General features: G+C 44.7%; 1 protein-coding gene across 1 annotated transcript in view; it reads left to right on the top strand.

Annotated features, from left to right (window-relative positions):
• The first annotated feature begins 14,298 nt into the window (after nt 1-14,298).
• The window catches only part of HECW1 (HECT, C2 and WW domain containing E3 ubiquitin protein ligase 1), a 184,102-nt gene continuing 175,834 nt past the window's right edge, over nt 14,299-22,566 (top strand). Inside the window, exon 1 of the mRNA XM_033166078.1 lies at nt 14,299-14,321. The gene's annotated coding sequence lies outside the window, so the exon portion shown is untranslated. The remainder of the gene's footprint in view (nt 14,322-22,566) is intronic.

Here is a 22,566-nt window from a genome sequence, read left to right as displayed (position 1 = left end):
AGACCTGGGTCGTTGGAAATCGAACGCCTACAAAGGTTATGTCCGGAGCATGATGTAATTTGATCCGATATTCTCCCTCTCTATTCCAGATAGCAGCACGGTGCAGTTGTGGATCTGCGGGCACAGCATCGTTCACTGGGCGCGGAAAAGAGCGATTGATACGGGGTTAGGCGGCTGCCTAGGCCTCCCAGGGAGGGTCAGAATCTGTTGGATCGCGAGACCGGGGATGCGGTGGGACGAGCTCCTGCCTAGATTGAAATACAAGGCCGCCTCGCAGGGTCCCCCGGATGCATTGCTCATCCAGCTTGGGGAAAACGATTTGGCTTATAGAAAATCCGTGGAATTGAAATGGACAATCTTTAAAGATCTAGACGAACTTCGCTCGATATTCCCTAGCACCACACTCATTTGGTCATCGCTGCTACAAAGGCGCTATTGGCGCGATGGGCATTGCCCCATCGCGTTGAACAAGGCCAGGAGATTGTTGGACAGCGCAGTGATGCGTCGGGTGATAACGCTGACGGGTCAGGTTATTCAGCACCCTGACATAAAACGCTGCGAGGCGCATTTATATCGCGAGGATGGCGTACATCTTTCAAACTTAGGAAACGACATCTGGTTGACAGACATAATTAGGGGTATTAAATATTGGTTGCGGGTGTGAGGGTATTGGCGGCGAGCCCTTCGGGCTCTATTGGCGGTTAGGCATTGGATAACATCAATGGAGGTTCAAAGGGGAGGTAGCGCCATCACCTGCCCCTCATGGGAAGGGTATTCCTGTAAAAGGTTTCCGGGGGCGTGGTCCCGTCCGAAGCCTAGGGAGGTTAGGGCCAAAACCACGCCCCAACGGTGATCACGGGGCAGTTCCCCTTGATACGCTTCAGGGGTTCTGCCCTTGGTGGTTAACCCTTCACGGACCCCCAACACCCGGGTTGGGGGTCAGATATAGTGGTTAGGATCCAATGCCTAAGCCAATACCGCTCAACATCCGTAACCAATAAAGTTGTGGCCTTTACGCCCATTTAATTCGATTCCATGTGTCTTGTGTCTTTATTCACCTGGGAGGGAGGGATATAGCCACGCAAAGCCACTTCCGCCTATCGGCAGGAGGTGGCGTTGCGGGCATCACGACCCGAGCAAGCGTACAGGGGCTGAGGTTCAGCCCCTGTGCAGTTGGTAGATTCCCCATGCCTTTCCCCGATGGCTGACCAATCCGGTCAGCTAAGGGGAGGGGCTAACAGTCCCTTTAAACAGAGGTGGCGGGAATACTTCCCCCTCTCTTCTTCCTGCTCCCAGCTGCATCGGTTCTCCCGCCCACCCACCCTTTAGGTTAGGTTTTGACCTTGCTATGGACTCCGGTTGGTCGCCTCACTTGGCTGGGGGGCCTGGTAGGACTTTTTCCCATTGAGGGTTTTTTCACCTACCTCGTAGCAATTCGTCACAACTTTGGTTTTGGCGGTTAGGCATTGGATAACATCAATGGAGGTTCAAAGGGGAGGTAGCGCCATCACCTGCCCCTCATGGGAAGGGTATTCCTGTAAAAGGTTTCCGGGGGCGTGGTCCCGTCCGAAGCCTAGGGAGGTTAGGGCCAAAACCACGCCCCAACGGTGATCACGGGGGCAGTTCCCCTTGATACGCTTCAGGGGTTCTGCCCTTGGTGGTTAACCCTTCACGGACCCCCAACACCCGGGTTGGGGGTCAGATATAGTGGTTAGGATCCAATGCCTAAGCCAATACCGCTCAACATCCGTAACCAATAAAGTTGTGGCCTTTACGCCCATTTAATTCGATTCCATGTGTCTTGTGTCTTTATTCACCTGGGAGGGAGGGATATAGCCACGCAAGAGAAGACTCCCTGGAAAAGACCCTGATGTTGGGAAAGATTGAAGGCACAAGGAGAAGGGGACGACAGAGGATGAGATGGTTGGACAGTGTTCTCGAAGCTACCAACATGAGTCTGACCAAACTGCGGGAGGCAGTACAAGACAGGAGTGCCTGCCGTGCTCTAGTCCATGGGGTCACGAAGAGGCGGACATGACTAAACGACTAAACGACAACAACAAGCAGAGAATTAAATCAGCCTCCAAGTGTTAACACAGCATTCTGCCTTTCACCTTAAAAGGTAAGCCCTATATTTATGTATCTGTTATATATAATAAATCACAGGGAGATGGTGTGAAAAGGCCTCAGCTTAGGTCAGTTCAAAGGAGACAGCTGTTTTTCAGTCTAAAGGACAGTAGTTATACAATGACTTTTTACACCAACACAAGTATACCATATTTACTCTTGGTACATTGCAACCCTTTTTCTTTTTTAAAGCTTTCCTTCCTCCTGATTAGGACCAATAATTTGAGGGGGAGGGATTATTTGTTTTGTGGTAACGGAGGCCCTACTAATTGGTAACCTTTGTGCCCTACTGTGGTGTGGCAGGCACAAGTGTTGATCATGCTTTGAGCAGCTGTCTAGCACATTGCCCCCCCAAAGTGAAAATGCATCACCCCAAAATGGTCACAATGTCTATAAAAAAAGAATAGATATGGTAATTTACATATGTGGGTGTAAATGGATAAATAATGACTATTACTTCAAAAGACGTTCAATATGTCTTACCAGTCAATTAATGTGATTCAGTTTCTCAGTACATTCAGAGTTACTGCTAAAAGAGGCCAGGAGAAGTTTGCTACAAGGCTGAGGGTAAAAGAAGCAAAAGAAAGCAAGGGTCAAGAAGTACCATATTATCTTTAAACTCCTTTTGTGAACAAATCTGAACATTATAGAAAAAGGTTAATAATAAATGGTGCGTGTAAATCGACATGCCTCTGAACATGCCACTTTGTTATGTGAAGGACCAGATGCGATGGTGGTAATCCCATTCTCAAATCATAGAAACATATTGTTGGAAGGGATCCCAATACAGGACTCACAACTAAAGAATCCCTGACAGATGGTCATTCAACCTCTGTTTAAAATCTTCCAGTGAAGGAGACTCCACCACCTTCCAAGCTAGTCTATTCCACTGTCAAGTGGCTCTGACTGTTCAGTCAGAATCTCCTTTCCTGTCATTTGAATCCATTGGTTTGGATTCTACCCTCTGGAGCAGCAGAAAACAAGTTTGCTCCATCTTCCATGTGTCAGCCCTTCAGATATCTGAAGATGGCCATTTCAGTATATCACCTCTCAGTCTTCTCCAGGCTAAACATACCCTCAGCTGTTCATCATAAGGCTTTAAATAGTTTAGAAGACTTTAAATCTCCTGACACTAAATTTCTTGACATTGGGTCTTACTTCAACATGATCTTTCACTGTACAGTGGTACCTCGGGTTACAGACGCTTCAGGTTACAGACTCCGCTAACCCAGAAATAGTACCTCAGGTTAAGAACTTTGCTTCAGGATGAGAACAGAAATCACGCGGTGGCAGCAGGAGGCCCCATTAGCCAAAGTGGTGCTTTAGGTTAAGAACAATTTCAGGTTAAGAACGGACCTACAGAACGAATTAAGTTCTTAACCCGAGGTACCACTGTACCTGAGAACAGCAGGCATCTAAGAGATGCAGGCCAGGCCATGTGGCACACCAACACCTCACCACCTTTTAGCATCTGCCACCAGAGGCTGACACGTCACACTGCCTAATGGTAGGGCTGGCTCTGGATTTAAAGGGAGAATTAGACAAAATCATGAAGGCTAGATCTTTCATCAGCTATTAACAATGAAACCTCCATGTTAGACCAGATGCTGAGGACCAACAATGTGGATGGGCCCTTCAAGCCCTGCTTGAGGGTATCCTATATATAGGCTCAAGGATTTCCTATATTTGTCCACTGTTGGACAAAAGATGATGGAGCACTTGCTCTGGTCCAGGAGGGCTTCCCTTGTATTCTTAGATAATTCTTCTTCTTTGTATTTTATAAGACCTAAAACCTCTTTTTTACTTTCTTTACGTAATACATTTACCCACCTACCCTTGATACCTCCTTCTGAAGTTCTTCATCTTGATTACTGAGCACTTGCTCATGATAGCTCTAGTCTTGTATCACAAGGTTAAATGGGGCTCTTTTACACATGGCAACAAATATTGTGTGAGCTTCACTACATCATATCACACCATGAGTTTTGAGTTTGGTGAATTTGGACCAAGTCCTCTACAGTGTAGGATTTTCTGTGCTGCTTTGGTGTCCTGGAGAGCAGAAACTGGATCATAGCTTTCAAGGAGCTTACATCTGGTTAGCTAAGCCAGAATTCAATTGCTTCCAACAACCATCTGGGTGCAATACCTTTTGTAGAGCTACAGCAGAGAGGCCATTAACACCCAAGGAAAAGTGCCTGTTGTTTGGCATGATTTTTAAAAGCATTTTGCTTACAAAGACCATATATGTCTATTCCCTATCTCTGTACGTCAGTGTAATTTGTGTAGTTCCCACTGGAGGGGCAGAAAGCAAGATCATTTCCCCTTAGATTTTCAGTAATTCTTAGAGTAAGTCTGCCAGTTATGGTCGAGAAGTGTGCAAGCCTGTTAGAGTTCCATAGCCTTTCTGTGGTCTGTATCTCCTTCTGAAAGCTGTTAGTAATACAGTCGGTTCAAGATTCATTTCCAGTCAAAAATAAGATGAGATGTTGTGGAAGAACTCTCCTCTGCCTGAAAACCTGGATAGCAACTGCCAGTCAGAACAGACAATACTGGATTAGATGGACAGGCTGCACCCACACCCAAATTTAAAGCACATGGCGACCACCACATAATCCTGGAAACTGTACTTCCTCCACCCTCCCACAGTGCAACAATTCCAAGCACCTTTAACAAACTAGGGTTTCCCAGGATTTTTGGAGGGAAATCATGTAGTTTAAACAGAGGCAGACTTTGGTATTTCAAATTTCAGCAGCACCCTGTATGAGGCCAAAATTCAGTGTGCCTCCCCATACACCATCAGGGTGACACTTTGCAGAACTCCCTAGGCTCTGTGTTCAGTGTGGGGAAACTGGTGGTTGTTGTTGTTGTTTAGTTGTTTAGTCGTGTCTAACTCTTTGTGACCCCACATACCAGAGCAACCTGCCTCCCGCAGTTTGGTCAGACTAATGTTCGTAGCCTCGAGAACACTGTCCAACCATCTCGTCCTCTGTCGTTCCCTTCTCCTTGTGCCCTCCATCTTTCCCAACATCAGGGTCTTTCCCAGGGAGTCTTCTCTTCTCATGAGCTGGCCAAAGTACTGGAGCCTCAGCTTCCGGATCTGTCCTTCCAGTGAGCACTCAGGGCTGATTTCCTTCAGAATGGATAGTTTGATCTCCTTGCAGTCCATGGGACTCTGCCCTAAATCTGCCTCTGGCTTTATATGATGGTGTGTATGCATCCATGCTTTGATTTGGTATAAAGCAGATGATTATGTTACTACAATGCAGGCTACAACTGGCAGATTCTCCATGAGGGTCTAGACCAGGGATAGAGGGACATTTTCTGGCTTGTATTTCTGTGCATTTTCTGCATTTAAAAACCAAATTGCCAGATGCTTTGGCTTAGGACCCTCAGAGTGGACTCTTGGAGTGGCTGAGGAAACCCAGCCAGTTGAGCAGGGTATAAATAATAAAATTCTTATTCTTATTATCTGTGAAATCAGCATGTATATTCCACACCCATGCCCTGTCACTTCCAGCATTAGACTTCAGCTCCATTAAAGGTGTAATGCATAGGTTTTCAACCTTTCTGAGTCCACGGCTCCCTTGACCAACAACCACATTCTTTCTGCAGCTCCCCTGTGGGGAAACATGCTCCAAGCCTCAGAAGCCCAGTTATGTCACCCCTTGCCTGCTGGCAGCCCCTCACCCCTTTTCAAACACCCTTTCTTGTGATGTGTTCCCTCAGCCTCCTCTCCTCTCCCCTCTCCTTGGGAGTCCTCCCGGCAGCCACTGCTACTGCCCCTGGTCTCTGAGCCACACCCTTTCCAAAGAGAGGTGCTTCCTCACATCACCTTACCATTGACCATTGCATCCTTCTGGAGTGGCTGTCCAAGTTAGGGGTGGGTGGCACCGTTTTGCAGTGGTTCCAGTCTTATTTGGGCACTTGTTTCCAGAAGGTGATGCGTGGGAGGAGGTGGAGCCTTCAATGTGGGGTTCTTCAGGGTTCAATTTTATCCCCTACGCTGTTTAACATCTGTGTGAAACCACTGAGTGGGGTTCTCCAAAATTTTGGAGTACATCGTCTGGAAGTGTAGTAGTAGATGTGCTGGACTTGGTAATGGACTGGATGAGAGCCAACAAACTGAAGCTCAATCCAGATAACGCTGAGGCATGGTTAGATTACCTAAATTGATGGGAGGTGGCCTGTTCATAGTGGAGTTACACACCCTCTGAAGGAGCTAGTATGTGACTTGAGGGTTATTCTGAAACCTTTGCTGTTGGTTGAGCCTCAAGTGGCCTCAGTAGCAAGGAGTGCCTTCCATCTGCTTCAGCTGGTGTCCCACCTGCACCCCCATCAGGACAAGGATAACACAACTCTATGCTCTGGTAACCTCTAGGTCAGATTACTGCAATGTGTTATACTTAGGGCTGCCTCTGAAGACAGCTTGGAAACTTCAGCTGGTGCAGAATTTGGCAGCCAGGTTTCTCACAGGGGCATGACAGTTTGTGCATATTACACAGATCCTGAGCTGACTGCACTGTCTGCCAATTAGTTTCCGGGCCCAATTCAAAGTGCTGGTTTTGACCTATAAAGCCCTAAATTGCTCAGGACCACAAAAGCTCAAGTACCTGTGATCTTTGGCTGAAGACCAGTATACAAAACAAACAAACAAGGCAAATATTTTCAGCTATAAATCCTCCCCTCTCAAAGCTGCTTTTCATTTTTAAAAATGGAAGAAGCAGTTCTACACCCATAAAGAGCACATGATTCCGCACCAGCCTTTGAAGTGCCTGGAGAACTGTGCTTGATCAGGAATGCTGTGGGTGCTTTGGCATCAATAGGGTCCTTTGAACTGAGGTGCAGATGATAATGTTTACACATACGCCTTGGATTTCTCCTCTTCTCCCACTTACAGTGAACCTTGTTTATAAAAAGCAGTTGTTGTATTTATAGCAGCTTTCTATGGTCCTATAGTAGCTTAAGATAGAAAATATGGGGACATGTTTACCCACATAGATTAATATTTTATGCAAATGGAAATGAGCTTGCTGCCAAGTATGGTAATTGCTAACCTCTGTCCGTTCTCCAATGCATAGGTAGGCATCTTGGAAACAAAAGGAAGTTGGAGGGAAAGAGACTCAAGAGAGGGAAATGTAAAACTGGTGCATTTTCACATAGAAAGCCATTTTAAAAACTAGGCTATGCAAATTACTGTAGCCCTGGGGCTGGAATTAATTTGATCAAGATGGGGTACAGACTGTCATAATTCAGCACTCTGATAATGCACCCATGCAGCCAAACACTATGTGGAATGAAACAAGGAGATGATATATGCTCTTCACATTGTATTATTTACAGTTCAGGGAAACAAAAGATATATAAGCTGCATTTTATTTTCATTTCCAACATGATAAATGCAGTGTTTCGCCCTTCTCATCCATTCTCTGTATTTCAGAGCCATAAGAAATTTACTGAGCATTGGATAGCCTCAATTTCCTCCTTCTGTCTTCATAAATGTTTAATGTTATGTGACATCATGAGAAATGTGGGAATAAGCATTTATTGAATGTGGGAAGAAGTGCTTATTGTTGTTGCAGATATGCTTTCCATACTTATCTGTAGCCTCCAAGGACGGAATGCCACGACATCACAATACTTCCTACTCTTGGGGATAGACTCTGTCTCCATAACATCTCTAACATGCCCATATTTAAATTGTGTTAACCCTGCCATTCAAAAACGTCTAAATTTTGCAAAATAAAACACAAAATTTACAACCAGAGTAAAATATTTAACTATAATATATTAGAAATGTGTTTTCTAAGTACAATTTATTCTCTCTTCTGAACTTGAGGTACCTGGGGGTGAGTTAGGAAATATAGATTATGTGACAATATTCAATGGGCTTATTACCCTAAATGTCAATGGTATGTGCTTAGAATATCTATTTTGCCTGTGTACCACATCAAAGAGACTAACACTTGGACCTTTGAACAGTTTTGACTGCATATCTGCAGTCAATAACTGTGAAATTTGTGTCCCAGTTCTTTGCTTGAAACTTTCCAATTTATTCACATCCACTTGTTTACACTCCATAACACCATTTTATTTGTTTCTCCTTCAGCTTTGTTTATCATTTAATTCAACCATTTTACATGTTAGGCGCCTTAGCAGACCACAAAGAAGTTTGTAAGGTATGGTAAACTTCCCCATCTAACCTGCCACTTCTGAAATAGAACCAGCGTTCTGGGCTGTTTCATCCCTGCCAACCTTTAAGTTTTAGGGTTTTTGTTAAATGGCATTGGGATCACTTATCACCAGCAAAATGAATGAAGGAATTTGAAACCTTGTACATGCAAGGATAGGGGCAGGGCTAAAATACCCCAACATGATGCAAAGTCTCCCTTAAGAGTAATTAATGAATCCTTTAGCAAGGGGGGGGGGGGAAGCAAGCAAGCAAGGCCATGGGTGGGCAAGGGAGGAAGAGAAATCACTGTACGATCTCGCCATAGAAAGCAGCGTATGATGCTTGGTGTCCTTTCCAACTCTACAATTATATGATGCTAAGACCCTACGGATTTCTCTTCGCCCTCCTCCTTGATGCCGCTTCTCTTGGGTGCCACAGGAGGCAGCTGCCTCACCCCACGTTATTGGTGGACTGGCTCTTTCAGGACACAGGATTTAGGATATAGCCACAGACAAACATGTGGGCATGGTGGACCTGTTATTATTCGTATGTTCTGACATGCGCAGACCTCTTTCTACAGCACATTATGGGAACCAGGTTCATTGTGTGATGTTGAGTACATTACTCCAGTGCACTTTCGATGAGATGAGAAAACAATACACGACAATGTTGTTTCAATGTGTTATAAGATCCTTGATAACCATCTTGCACCCTTGCTGATGACTGGAATGAACACTTCTGCCACCCCATCCTAGTACATGACTGCAGATGGCCCTGTCCAGGAGACCTCACAGGATCATGCCAGGACTTTACAAAATGGATGGCCTTTTCTCTTTCACCAAGTAGATACATACATACTACCCACTTTTTCTGCAGCAGATGGTTTCCATGCACTGCAAGTCCAGTCTCCAGTGGCAGTCCTCTCCCATTACATTTGGTCACTTGATTTATCAATGAGCCAGTCCTCATACGAAATCTATTGGAGTGCAGTCCCTTTGTGCAGACAGTTAGCTTTGGTTTGCAACATGTAACCTAACTCCCTCCTGTTTCTGCTGGGAGATCCCAGCATTTCTTTTGTTCAAAAATGACAAAATCTTCTGGAGAAAGCAATGTGGTGGGTAGAGAACAGCAACATCCACAGCTGGATAGAAAAGAGGGTGAGTGGTGGTGCGTTCTCCCATGGGAGCAAAGTACAGTTGTGAAAGCGGTAGCAGGACCTTCCTAAATTATTGTTTCAGATTATTGTGTGGGAGAAGAAAATTAATGGCACGCGGGTACTGAAATAAAGGACTGGGAGAGAGTCAGTCTTGACTGTCTGAAAATCACATAAGTCACAGTGCTACACTGGGAGAAAGGAGCTGAAATTGGTGGGATCTCTCATGATTCACTCTATATCAGTAAAATAACAGAGAGTTCATAAATTACCTCTTTCACCACTAAAACTGAGAGGTCCAGAACCAATATAAACTGCAATGAAAGAAAGAGGGAAATTATGTTGCTGAACTGTATGCATTGTATTGATTTTCAGGTTTAAGGTTATAAACTCAAGAAAAAGGATTTGGGAGGCAGCAGAGGGGATATTGTGCCTGCAAGAACCGAGGGAAAGATTTTATCTGATATACCGGTATCTGCCTATACTATATTTGCACTATATTGTCATCACACTGCTTCCTGAGGTTCTAAAAAAAGGGTGGGGACTCTTTCCAAAGTACTAAAAAGTCCTGCATGTTTCACCCCCCCCTTCTCTCTGTGTGTGTTTCCTAACGCCTTCATTGCCCTTTTGCAGCCCCTTAAAACTTTTATTTGAAAGTTGGGAGTAGGAGGAAAAAGCAGTGGGATTGCTTAGCCTGTTACTTCATGGTTGTAGGCCTTTGCAAGGTCCTTGAACAGATAAGAGAGGTCGAGGAGGATGTGTGATGGTGGGAAGAAATTATCCTGGGGAGAGAGAGAACTGTTCTGCTGGGGGAATAAAGGCTCCTGGGTACAGAGGGAAATCTGTGAGATGAGAGGGAGAAAAATATACTATTGGGTAGTGAAGTGGAGAACTGGATCTGTGAGGGTGGGAGAAAGAGATGCTCTTGGATAAATAGAAAGGGCTGTGGTAGGAGAAGGCAAGAGATGGAGATGGAGAGAGGGAGAGAGAGAGAGAGATGGATCTGTGGGTGAGGAGATGGTCTTGGGTAGAGAGAGAAAAGGAGAGACGGATCAGTGGGGTGGGGAGAAAGAGATCCTCTTAGAGAGTGAGGAGAGGATGTACTGAATGTATTTATGAGTGAGAGGTAGAAGGTATGTATTTATGTGTGGCTGTGAACATGTAAAGTGTGTGGGGAGAGAGATGTCTGGTCTGTTTGTGTGTGGTGAATGTGTGTGTATCCAATGTAGTGTGAGAACGTGTGAAGAAGAGCAAATCCAGGTGGGAAAGGGGGGGCAGAGTCCCTCTAGTATCAGATATGTGCAGTCAGGGAAAGGATTCAACATGTGCTTAGGGTTGGGTCCAAACTTTATGCATATGTTTGAGTTGAAGTTTGTATTTCAATAGTTGATATGGCTTGCAAAATGTTATGGTGGGTAGGCATGTGGTCTTCATAGAACAGGGATTCATCTCCTGTGCTACCTTCTTCCTTGTTCCAAGCAAAAGCAACAAGCTCAATCCACTGAGGCATGTTTATAAGGCTCCTGCTGCCTTTTGGCAGGAAAAAAAGAATAACACGTTGGAAAATCTTTGACCTAAAGCCCAACCCTTTTACTTTTTACACATTGTGAATCTGAAAATAGAAAGGTCCATGGAGGGAAGCTACCCCAATTATGGGGGGGGGGGAAATCTTCCACCAGATTTGTATTCATTGAAGCTAGACACACACCCTCTCACACCATTTAATGAGGTACAGCAGTACTGCAAAATCTGTGGGAGGTGAAGACAATACCTAAGTATGGAATATTTTCTTTATCGGAAGATAGTTGGTTAGATGCATTGAACAATATCTTTCATATGTCAGTAGCAACCATTTATGCATGAAGAACTATTAACACAGAAGTTTTAAGAAATATGTGAGGTTACATTAGCTTAACAATAAATGAATCCAAAGTGAAAATTATTTAAAGAGAAATGCTAGTATATAGATGGATTTGTGCCGTAGATTCTTTCTTTCTTTCTTTCTTTCTTTCTTTCTTTCTTTTTAAAACCCATCTTAGTTAAAACTAGTTCCAACATCCCTTCCACCCATTCCGGTACTCAACAAATGTGCTTAGAAGTAAGATCAACTGATTTCAAAGATCTCGAGTAACCATGTTTATGTTTACAGTCCTTGGGAACAACTAGAAGCAGCTGATGTATTCAATTCTAATGAAAGATTATTACACCTGTGTAATAAAAGGACAAGAGGCTGTTTCTTTGCTATAAAGGAGGGGTGATTTCTCACCATGGGGTGGGACATTTTTGGGGGGAGGGGGGTAGAAGTGAGGTTCAAGCAGACAAGTGGTGAGCAAGAAAAGAATTAAGTCTCTTCTTCCCTTGATGGTTTTTTTTTGTTCCGAACCATTCCTTTCCCATGCTGCTTTATTGGAGAAAAGTGTGTCATCAAGCCTTAATTACAAGTGGAATATGAAGTTAAATCCCACCTGCAATAAAACAATAAAAAATCCTGTAGCACCTAGAAGACACACTTACAGTCCAATCCTATAAAAGTCTACTAAGAAGTAAGCCCCACTTTAAGTGGGACTTAAGTCTAGGTATGGGGACGCGGGTGGCGCTGTGGGTTAAACCACAGAATCTAGGGCTTGCTGATCAGAAGGTCGGCGGTTCGAATCCCTGTGACGGGATGAGCTCCTGTTGCTCGGTCCCAGCTCCTGCCCACCTAACAATTCGAAAGCACGTCAAAGTGCAAGTAGATAAATAGGTACCGCTCCGGCGGGAAGGTAAGCGCCGTTTCTGTGCACTGCTCTGGTTCACCAGAAGCGGCTTAGTCATGCTGGCCACATGACCCGGAAGCTGTACACCGGCTCCCTCGGCCATTAACGCAAGATGAGCGCCGCAACCCCAGAGTTGGACACAACTGGACCTAATGGTCAGGGGTCCCTTTACCTTTCCAAGTCTAGGTAAGTGTACTACAGTCTTATTGTGACATACATTTCCCTCAGCCAGATGCCTGAAATTATATCCTTCAATTATATCCACTTCAGTAGATGCCTGAAATTATATCCTAAGTCAGTGTCTATTGGTTGGATCCAGACGTAGCACATTGATTAAAATGGATCACAAGTTCAACTAACCTCAGCCAAATCAAACCCTATAAATTCTTAACTGTCTTCCAGTGAAATCATTGGCACTTAACTTTGGATGGACCCATCCTGCAGACAGTAAACCTACAAGGAGATTGGAGAAGAACAAACTCAGGGCTTCATTTATGTCAGGGCTCAGGCCTTAAATCTATTCTCAGTGCTTGGACTCAGCTGAAATTATGTGAAGAGTTGATGAAAGTGTCCCTGAGGAAGCAGCCTACAGAGCCCCTTTCCCTCATTGTGGAGTCACCGGAGGGATTCCCCACACGCCAGTGATTGAGAGAGAAACAGGTAGAGTGTCACTTTTTAAAGGAAGCACTGCAGAAATACGACAAGTAAAAAAAAAGAAAAAACTCTGTAGCAACAAAAAACAAAATAAAGCAAGCTCTAAGCTAATTTTTTTGCCACCAGCATAAATGTCCCTAAAAAGGCTGAACACTTGTTCCATCTCCTCACTTGGCCCTACTTGATATCTCAGATACCAAAGATTTACCTTTTCACTGCAAACTGACTGCTGCTACAGCCGCCCATAATGGCTATATTTTGGAAAGATCTAGTAGGAGCCAATCTTGTTGCATGGTATAATAAAACATTCTATTTAATCTGGTACTGTTTTATTAAACATGTTAATGGTGACGCATGTAACTTGGCTGCTCATCCAGCATATTATAGTTTATGGATGATTCAATAAAGCAATGCAATGCTATCTTATCTGTTTTCCTCTCCCTTCAGTTCTTACGTTAACTTCTTGAAAATGTAATAAATACTCCGTCAGTGCCTTCACAGCCTTTGCTTTGCCTCTCGTGTTTTAATACCTTGTTCACCCCATCTCCCTCAAGCTATTTCTCCCACAGCTATTTCTAAGCTACCAGGGTCTGGCATTGGTTATTATGCAATTCTGCGTTAGTTTTTTGTACCAAAGTTGTTATTGATGTATTGTTATTATTACTACTACTGTATTATTATTATTTACAGTGTCTGTACAGTTCGCACTGTTCTCTCCCCTTTGTTTAAAATAAATAAAAGCGATGTACCAAAATGAATGAATGAATGAACGGCCCTTAACAAAAGCATAGGCGGCGAGGTTGCGCGGGATGCTCCGGGTCCCTTTGCGGACCTGCGCAACGAGCGCGGAGGAGGATTGGTTTAGAAGGAGGGGGGAAAGGAGAAGCCGTTTGGGAAAGGGCCTGGTGGGGAAGCGAAGGCGGGCCGCCCTCCCCGCTCTTTCCCCTTGCAGCAGCAGCAGCAGCACCAGGTCCCAGACGTGCGTGGGCTGGCGCGCGGGCGCGTGGCGAGGAGAGGAGGAGCCGCGGGGGGAGCCGCCGGGCGACGCTGGTGATTGGCTCCCTCCTGCCTGGTACCCAGAGAGGGCGGGGCGGGGGAGCCGCGGAGGCGTCCGCTTTCCTGCCGTATTCCGCTCCTTGGACCTACGTGGTGCTGGTGGTGCCGCCGCCGCCGCCGCCTCTGCCTCTGTTGAGGGGAATTGCCACACGCGCGCGCGCGCGCCCTTCTCCTCCCCACGCCTCTCGAGCGCCGCTGTGAGGGAGGAGGCGGAGACACAAGGGCGAAGGTGTGGGGCTGGGGCGGAGGAAAGCGGGGACCCCACGGAAGGCCGGGCGCGCCCTGACTGCAGCGCGGAGCCCAGCAGGCGCCTGGCCATGAGCCGCGCGCGAGGGGTCTGAAGGGTGCCGCTGCCTGCTGCCTCTGGCCGAAGAGCATGCTCTGCACCCAGCCCAGCTTTCTCCAGGTAAGGCGCCGCACGACCCCTTTCCCGGCTCGCCTCACGCTCGCGGCTGGCCTTTCCCTACGGCTGCCCCCCTCCCCCGTTTGGGACGCCCCTCCGCTGGGCCAGCGTCCCGCTCGTCTCTCCTCAGAAAGCTCGTCCTTCCTCTTCCTCTTCCATCATCCCAGAAAGCTTTAATTGGGCTTTCGGCACAAGAGTCACAGGGTGTTGTTGTGGTTGAGGTTCCATTGTGGTCCCCATCACGCCAGGCTTCTCTCATACTGTGGCTTTGGGGGTGGGGGAGCCTTTGGGGGGTGTTGTGAAATGTAGCCAGCTCTATTGGGGGGGAGGTAGGGGAAAGGCTGTATGACCTCCTGTCAAGTAGAGTAAAAAAAGAATCTGGTTGCCTGTTAGGAGGAACTGGAAGGGGCCTTCAGTGTACTCAGTTGGACCAGTGGACCAGGCATTATCAAGCTACACTCACCGGATGGATGGATGGATGGATGGATGGACAGATAGACAGACAGACAGATAGATTCCACCCCCTGCCCAGCCTGCTTTCTTTCATTTCTTGCAGAGATGTATTTCTTCTTTTAAGACAATGGGTGGGGTGCAGAGCAAATGTGTAGTTTTTACTCACCCGCTGGCACATGATTGAATCTGTGGGGGAGGGAGCAGGGTTGTGTTTATGTGTACGATACAGCATTTGTTTCTGAGCATCTGTGCACACATTCCCCCTTTCTTTTGCCGGGTTGTTAAGGGAATTGGAAGCCCATCCGCTATGCAGGATGAGAGTTCTGTTGCTGGGAGGATGGGGAAAGGTGATGTGCCTGTTTTCTCTGGATTCAGCCTCTAGGTTTGGTTTGGTGCGGATATCAACTGGCCTGTCAGTACTAGCAAGAAAACAATGGACAAAGGTGGATAGCCCTGTGCTATCTGTAGTTCACATTAGTTTGACAGGGTTTCTGTAATCCTGTATTGGGCTAAATTTATTTATTTATTTATTTTAATTTTGCTTACAACAGCCTCTAACTCAATGCAGCAAATTCTTTAAGGACAAGTTGTTTGGTTTCCTTTGCTGTTTCCTTGCCTCCGTTCAAGTTAAAGAAAGGCACGTTTCATTGACGCATGCTAAGGACCTTTTCTGTTTTGTTGTCATATGCAGTCGAGGGTTTAAGATCTGTGATGCAACCATGAATAATGCAGCTTTTAAAATAATAATCCTTCTCTAGCTGCATAGCGCAAGTGCACACACAAACACATAGCCTCCTGCGTTTCAGTTTGCCCATTTCAGCCATGTGTGGTATACCCTCAAATTAAAGCAATTATTTATTTGGCTTGGGTCTGGCTGTTGACATCCTTCCTCTTTAGAACTGCAGAGGCACCTCTGTCATGCTGCACTCAGCAGAAGCACAGAGACGCGGTACAGCAGTCACTCAAGCTAGAAGGAGAACCCTTTCCCTTGCTCCTTCCCTGTGTTTTTAGTAATCTGTCATATGATTCAGTGGGGCGCATCCCTGGTCTGAAGAGAACAGCATTTGAGAAATGGGAAAACTGCTGTCTGTAAGATGCAACATAGCAGGTGGTCAGCCGTGCCTTTGTTGAACAGCGAACATATGAGGATTCTGGTTATTACAGTAATTCATTTTAGCTTGGGGAGTCATTTGAAAATTTGGATTTTCCACTAAGAAGGGATTATCATTTTTCTGCTGTGTGTGTGTTTGTAAAGAAATAGAGTACAGTACAGTATGCGTCTTGGCTGCAGTCTATACTTGTCTTTTCAATTTCCTCTGAAATACACACAATTATTTTTAAAAAGTGTGATACTATATTTATTACTATTCTGAATAGAATTATACTCAGTAAGTGGTACATTTTAGTTTAAATCCTGGCAATGGTTTGAAAAGGCACCAGAGAAATCTAGTTTGAAACAAGCTGCCTGAGTTTCCAAAGAGAACATCTAGTCATTTTCCTTTCCTTTTTATTATGTCTTTTAAATGAATAGTTGATTGAGAAGACACATTTCATTTAAAAAAGAAAAACAACTATTTGATGCAGACTGATGCTAATCAGAGCCTGGAAAGTTTGGTAAATGAAATGATTTATTTGGACTTTTTATATAATGCAGTGCTTTGAAATGTTCTCACACACTGCAAAGGCATTGCTTTCTTCTTCGGTGATGCTTATGGGTACAGTTAATTATCACAAGGTCTGTCATAGCTTTTTCATTAAACATGTGAATATTACAAAAGACACCACTAAATACAATGAGCAGTGTCCCATAATTGGACCCAGAGGGCAAGGTGAAAAGTGGTGCTGACTCTGGGCCTCTGGGCCCAACTTTGTGTCCAACAAGCAGAAAACCCCCTCCCTGAGCTCAAGGGCCTCCCTTTCCATCAAACCTGCTCTCTAGTACAGGCAGTGTGCCCAGCCTGAGGCCCTGCAGATGTGACAGAGTCAGGCTAGAGGACTGTCACTTTAAGGGGATGCTGCTGCTTGAGAGAGCTAGTTAGACTCAGGAAGTGTAATAAGGGCTCAGTTGTTGTTGTTGTTTTAAAAAAATAATTTTTATCAAAGATTTTCTTAGGTTACAAAAGCATGTGCATTGTCTCTTTTTCAGGCCCTTATTATTTGACCTCTCTCACTGCGAAGAAAAAGTAATAAGAGCTCAGTTGAGACCAAGGTCTTGTTAGAACATGCCAGGCTGCTCTTTGGGTTCTGTCCAGGGTTCTGAAAACAGCCACTGTTGTTTTCAGGAATCCTTATCTTTTCCCCTCCCAGACTACCTGCTGGATTTAGACCCTCGTGACCTGCTTGTGGGTTCTACACCACCAGGATTTGGACACATGTAGGGTGATAGTGAAACTAATCAGACCTGGCCAGTACTCTAGACATACTGATTTCATGGCGCTACCTTTGAAGGTGTTTCAGAAACTACAACTATTCCAGAATGTGGCTGCCAGATTGGTGACCAAGAGCAGCTGCTGGGGCCGTATAACACCGGTTCTAAAATATCTACATTGGCTCCCAGTACGTTTCTGAGCATAATTCAAAGTGTTGGTCCTGGGGCAATCCAGTCAGATGGGCGGCATGATGATGACTATGATGACCTCAGAATTTGTCCCAGAATCCTCTGCATGCTCAGATGTTCCTCATTAGACAAATTGATTTGGAAAGCATTCCTACAGGGTGTTTGAAATCAACTGTGTTAGATTCAGGAATGCATAATTACACCCGAAGAATCCACCACGTTCCTTCTTTTCCCTTCAAGCCCTTTGCCTGGCCTCAGGGTAAACAAAGTGTGACTGCTTCAATCAGCTGCCTGATTATAATGCTGTGGCTCTTACAGTGCTAAGGTTGGGTTATTTTGTGCTCCACAGATCCTAAATTGCTGATCAGCAACAATTTTTTAACAGGGGCCATCTTTTGAACTGAAAAAGGTCTAGAAGGCCAGCAACCTTGGTGTCATTCATTTTTTTACTCCTGTGTCGAAGTGCAGGCAGGTGGCTCTTTACCACCTTCAGCTCCTCTTTGTGAGCAGCAAAAATAAGACTTTGATGGAGAGCTGCTCACACATATTATTTGCCTGTATCTTGGCTGTCATAAGGGGATTAGATCTGACATGTGTAATGGGAAAACTCTGCCAAAGCTTCTGTTGCTGCTGAAACTATGTGGAGGGTGTTAAAGAGCCGTTTGTGTGTGTCTCAGCTCATGCTGGAGGAAATGGGTGAGGTGCATAATATAATGAGGTCTTTTTTGGAGTAGGGTCTGTGTTGGATGATGCTTTGGATGCCCTCAGGGAAGTGGATTGAGCCAGTTGCCTATCTGTATCCTAAACCATACCGAGGCTGGAATCCTAAGTGTATTTACTTACAATAAGTCCCACTGGAATTAATGAGATTTATTTCAAGGTAAGTACTGCTAGGATTTGGGTGTTTCAGTTGTGAGTCAGGACATCCCCATCAGGTTTTATGTGTGCTTAATTTTATTTATTTTTGTAAGCTAAGTGCATTATTTTAAAGGAAACTTGCTAATGCTACTATCCCATATAATAGAGTTTTCTCTCAACATAGCAAATATCTTGCTGTTACAAGTATATGGGTTTGTCGCATATTTTATTAATCTTAGCAGTATTTTTGTTATAGACTGACGTTATAGATATTTTCTTGCTAATTCTGTTTTGTTACAATGTATTTCTGTGGCCTTTTCAATAATAGTCTTTGCGCCCATTAATATCTCAGTTCTCTCTTCTATGCCATATGCAATTTGTCAAGGCATTAATGGAACAAAAAACCAAGGAGTAGAAGATTTTGTTTGTTAAAACATTTGTCCCTATTGAAATTCATGTTGTCAATTTGGGGCCAGTTCTCCAATCTGTTAAGGTCATATTGAATCCCAGTTCTGTCTTCTGCAGCCTTAGCTACCCCTTCTAGCTTGGTGTAACCTGCTCCTTTAGTACCCTTGGGTACAGCTCCCGAGGCCCTGGAGATCTGAATTCATTTAAAGTAGCTAGGTGTTCCTGTACCACCTCTTTTCCTATCTTGGGCTGCAGCTCCCTCCTTACAACATTTATTACGTTATCACCAGGTTGGGCATTGCTTTCCTTTCTGGTGAAGACAGAGGCAAAGTAGGTGCTGAGCTTTTTCTGCCCTCTCTGTGTCATCCAGTAGCATTTCTTTCTTCTCCACACAAAGGACCTACTACTTGCCTGTTCTTCCTCTTGCTTCAAACATAGCTCAATAAATCTTTTCTTCTTCTTCTTCTTCTTCTTCTTCTTCTTATTATTAACCTCTCTTGCAAGCCTGAGTTCATTCTAAGCTTTGGTCCACTTGACCAAAGTGTTGGCTACTTGTGTAGCAAGTGTTGGCTACTTGTGTATATTTGTCCATCATGATTTTCCCCTTTCTTTTATTGCCCTTCTTAAATCTCAGCTCATCTGTAAGCTATAACAACAACAACAACAACAACGGTGTTATTAAAAGACCCAATGCTATCTGAAAGACTGTGTTACCTCATATGAACCTGCCTGGGTTCTGAGATCTTGAGGGGAGGCCCTTTTCTCAGTCCTGCTGCCCTCACAGGCCTGCTTGGTGGAAGATGTGGGAGAGGGATGTGGGTGAGGGCCTTCTTGGTGGCTGCTTCCAGACTTTGGAACTTCCTTCCTAGAGAAGTTATACTGGTTCCCTCCTTTTTGTCCTTCTGCCACCAGTTGAAGACCACCTTATTCCAACAGGTTTTGGGAAACGTGCTGTTTTTATTGTAATTATCTCTGTGTTTTTAATAGATCACACACACACACACACACACACACACGAGTTTTCATTCTATATGAGTTTAATTGTTTTTTTAATGAGTGAGGGTTTTTCCCCTATGTTTTTAGCTGTTCCTATTTTATCTGTACACTACCTCAAGTCCCTCGAAGTGAAGTACAAATAAATATACCACTACCACTATCAGTGGATATAATAATAATCAGTGTTACGTTCCAGCTTGTTAATATCCTTAAACTGTGGCGCCCAAAATGGGACACAGTTCTCCAGGCAGAATAGAGTGGTACTATTACTTTCTTTGATCTGGATATTATACTTCTGTTGTTGCAGCCTATAATAGCATAGCTTCATTTGCTGCTGCATCATACTGTTGGCTAATGTTAAGCCAAGTGCCCCCCCCATCTAATATTTGTGAATCTGGTTCTTCCTGCCTAATTGTAGAACCTTCCAACTCTATAGTTCTATGGTTCTATCCTTAATATTCTTTTGTTGGGCTGGTGAGCATCGCTTGACCAAAATGGGCCAAATGGGGAGGCCTGGTGGCCCTCATTAGGCATGCTGGTCAGAGGTTCCCCACCTCTGATCTGCCTCTTTACAAAAGAGAGGAGCCATCAAACATACATTTACTGAACGCACCTGGGAATGTTTGGAATGCTGGTGCTTATGGGCTCTGTAGATCTTTCAAATATGTGCTTCATATAATTATTCTTGACTGTAGATCTGAACCCTAACCAGATAGAATAGGAAGGTGAAAACTCTTACTTTCCCTTTGTCCTTATCAAAGAATGTATGCATGTTCATTTTTGAAGTTTTCAGAATTCATAAGCAGACCACATTTTCCTACAGTGTTAAAAAGGAATTAATATTGGAGGACATACTAGAATGCCATTTTCTCCATTAAACAAAGCTTCACACAATCAAATTGTGAGTCAAAGTGAACAGGAAGAATGTTCAATGTAAATCTAAGATGAAACATAGGTCGTCTCCTCCCCTCCCTCATACTGAATACAGAGTGTCCAAGAGGCTAAGTAATGGTTTTATGAGTCATTCTTAGAGTTTTGTAACCTTTCTGTGGTTAGGACATAATGCACTTGGACAATGTATTTGTTCCTGAGAGAAGTGTCTGATTTTGCCAATCTGCTATAAAGGCAAATAATCAACTGGCAAGAGTTGCTGCAATGAAAGATGGAGTTTTGTTCCTCTTGTATTTGCTTCATCACCACCTTGAATGAAAGTGGAGACAGTGCAAATCAACACAGAGGACCACCCTGAGAAGACCTGAGAAGAGGATGGAGAATTGTTGGTTTTTTGCACACCTTAACCTGCTCCATTCTTAAAGTGGACTACTGCAATGTCCCTTCCCACCCTGTCCACACACTTTCCTTGCATTTGGTTAGCAACTGGGGGAGGGGACTGTTAGTTGACACTGGGTCCACTTCTCTCAGGAACAAATTTTAAAATACAGTGGTACCTCTGGTTGCAAACAGGATCCATTCCGGAGGCTCATTCGCAACATGAAAAGCCCGCAACCTGAAGTGCTGTATCTGCGTATGTGCGTGGTGTGATTTGGCGCTTCTGCGCATGCGCAAAGTGCAATTTAGCGTTTCTGCGCATGCACACATGCTGAAACCAGGAAGTAACCCATTCCGGTGCTTCCGGGTTTGGTGCGTTTGCATCATGAAAATGCGCAACATGAAGCAAGCGCAACCCGAGGTATGACTGTGTTTATACAAATAAACAGCCATGTAAAATATGTAATAACAAGGATTTGCATTGGAGTTTTTGTCTTCTCATATCTGGGCGAAGTTCCTTTCCCATACCAGGCAGTGACACCGTTACCTTCAGACTTGGGCCCAAGTCAAGAGCTCACTCTGCTCGCAGTCCTCCCCTCCTACAAAGACCCCCAGAGACTGGCACATGATAAAGAGTGTTGGGAAACAGGCAGGGCATCAGCACAGCCCCCAACCTAGCCATTTGCTTCCCTGGTACCTCCAGTGCTCTAATATCCTGTCCCTTGTCTAACACTGGCTTTCACAATGCAGCTGCTGGCTACATTATGGGAGGAGCTAGGAAGGTGCACACTGGAGCTTGTATGTTGTGGTAGGGCTGTTCCAGATGAAACAGCTTTGAGAGTGACAGAGGGATGAGGTGGAAGCGGATGTATAGGAACAACTCCAGGTGCCCCCAAGGTGATGGGAAGATTATGCTTACACTACCACCTAGGTATGGGGGTGAATCAAAGGCATAAACTCTCGCAGTGGGTGCCAAAAACATGAAAGGGTGAGATGGCAGTGATTTGCCAGCAAAGAGAAAAGGGAAGGTAGGACCTGCTGGGGACATTGCTACTTCTATTTCCAGATTCCTCTAGTCAGTGTGTAAGAAAATAAAGGAATCATATTGGTTCTTCCTGTTGAAGCCTACTTAAGATTTCCTGTCTTCTCAATATATTTGCACTTTGCAGTGGACATGGACTACTCAGAAATTTCAACACAGACACACATACACACATTTTTAAAAGGGAGCAAGAGCCTATTAAAATGAACTCTCTGACTTTGTGAAGGGTGAATGCTCACCCTCAACTTCCAAAACCATCCTAGGACAAGCAGCACACCAGTCTCAAAGTTTTAGCTTCATCCAACTATGAATAGTCTGACACCAGAAAGGGTAGAAAATGAGAAGACTGGGATCTGGACCCTAGACTGTTTGCCCTTGGTTGACCTGCTGACCAGTCTAGTAGTGAGTTATTAACAATTGCTTACCATTTTCATATGTTGCAGCAGCTAATAAGGTTTATTTTGAACTGTTAAGTAGTTTTGGTCTAGACTATACAATGTAAGATAGCCTGATGATTGAGACCCTGAGTAGCCTTCATTAAAAAATGCTTCAGGCCTTCATTCCTTCACATCCACCAATTTCCTTTGCTTTCTGGAAGCAGAATGGTGCTAAAGGGCAGATGACACACTGCTCCACGTTGTATTATTTCAGCCATTCCACCCTTG

The sequence above is a fragment of the Lacerta agilis genome, chromosome 12 (assembly GCF_009819535.1).
Source record: "Lacerta agilis isolate rLacAgi1 chromosome 12, rLacAgi1.pri, whole genome shotgun sequence".
Classification (NCBI taxonomy): domain Eukaryota; kingdom Metazoa; phylum Chordata; class Lepidosauria; order Squamata; family Lacertidae; genus Lacerta; species Lacerta agilis.
This window is presented reverse-complemented; position numbering and strand designations above follow the sequence as displayed.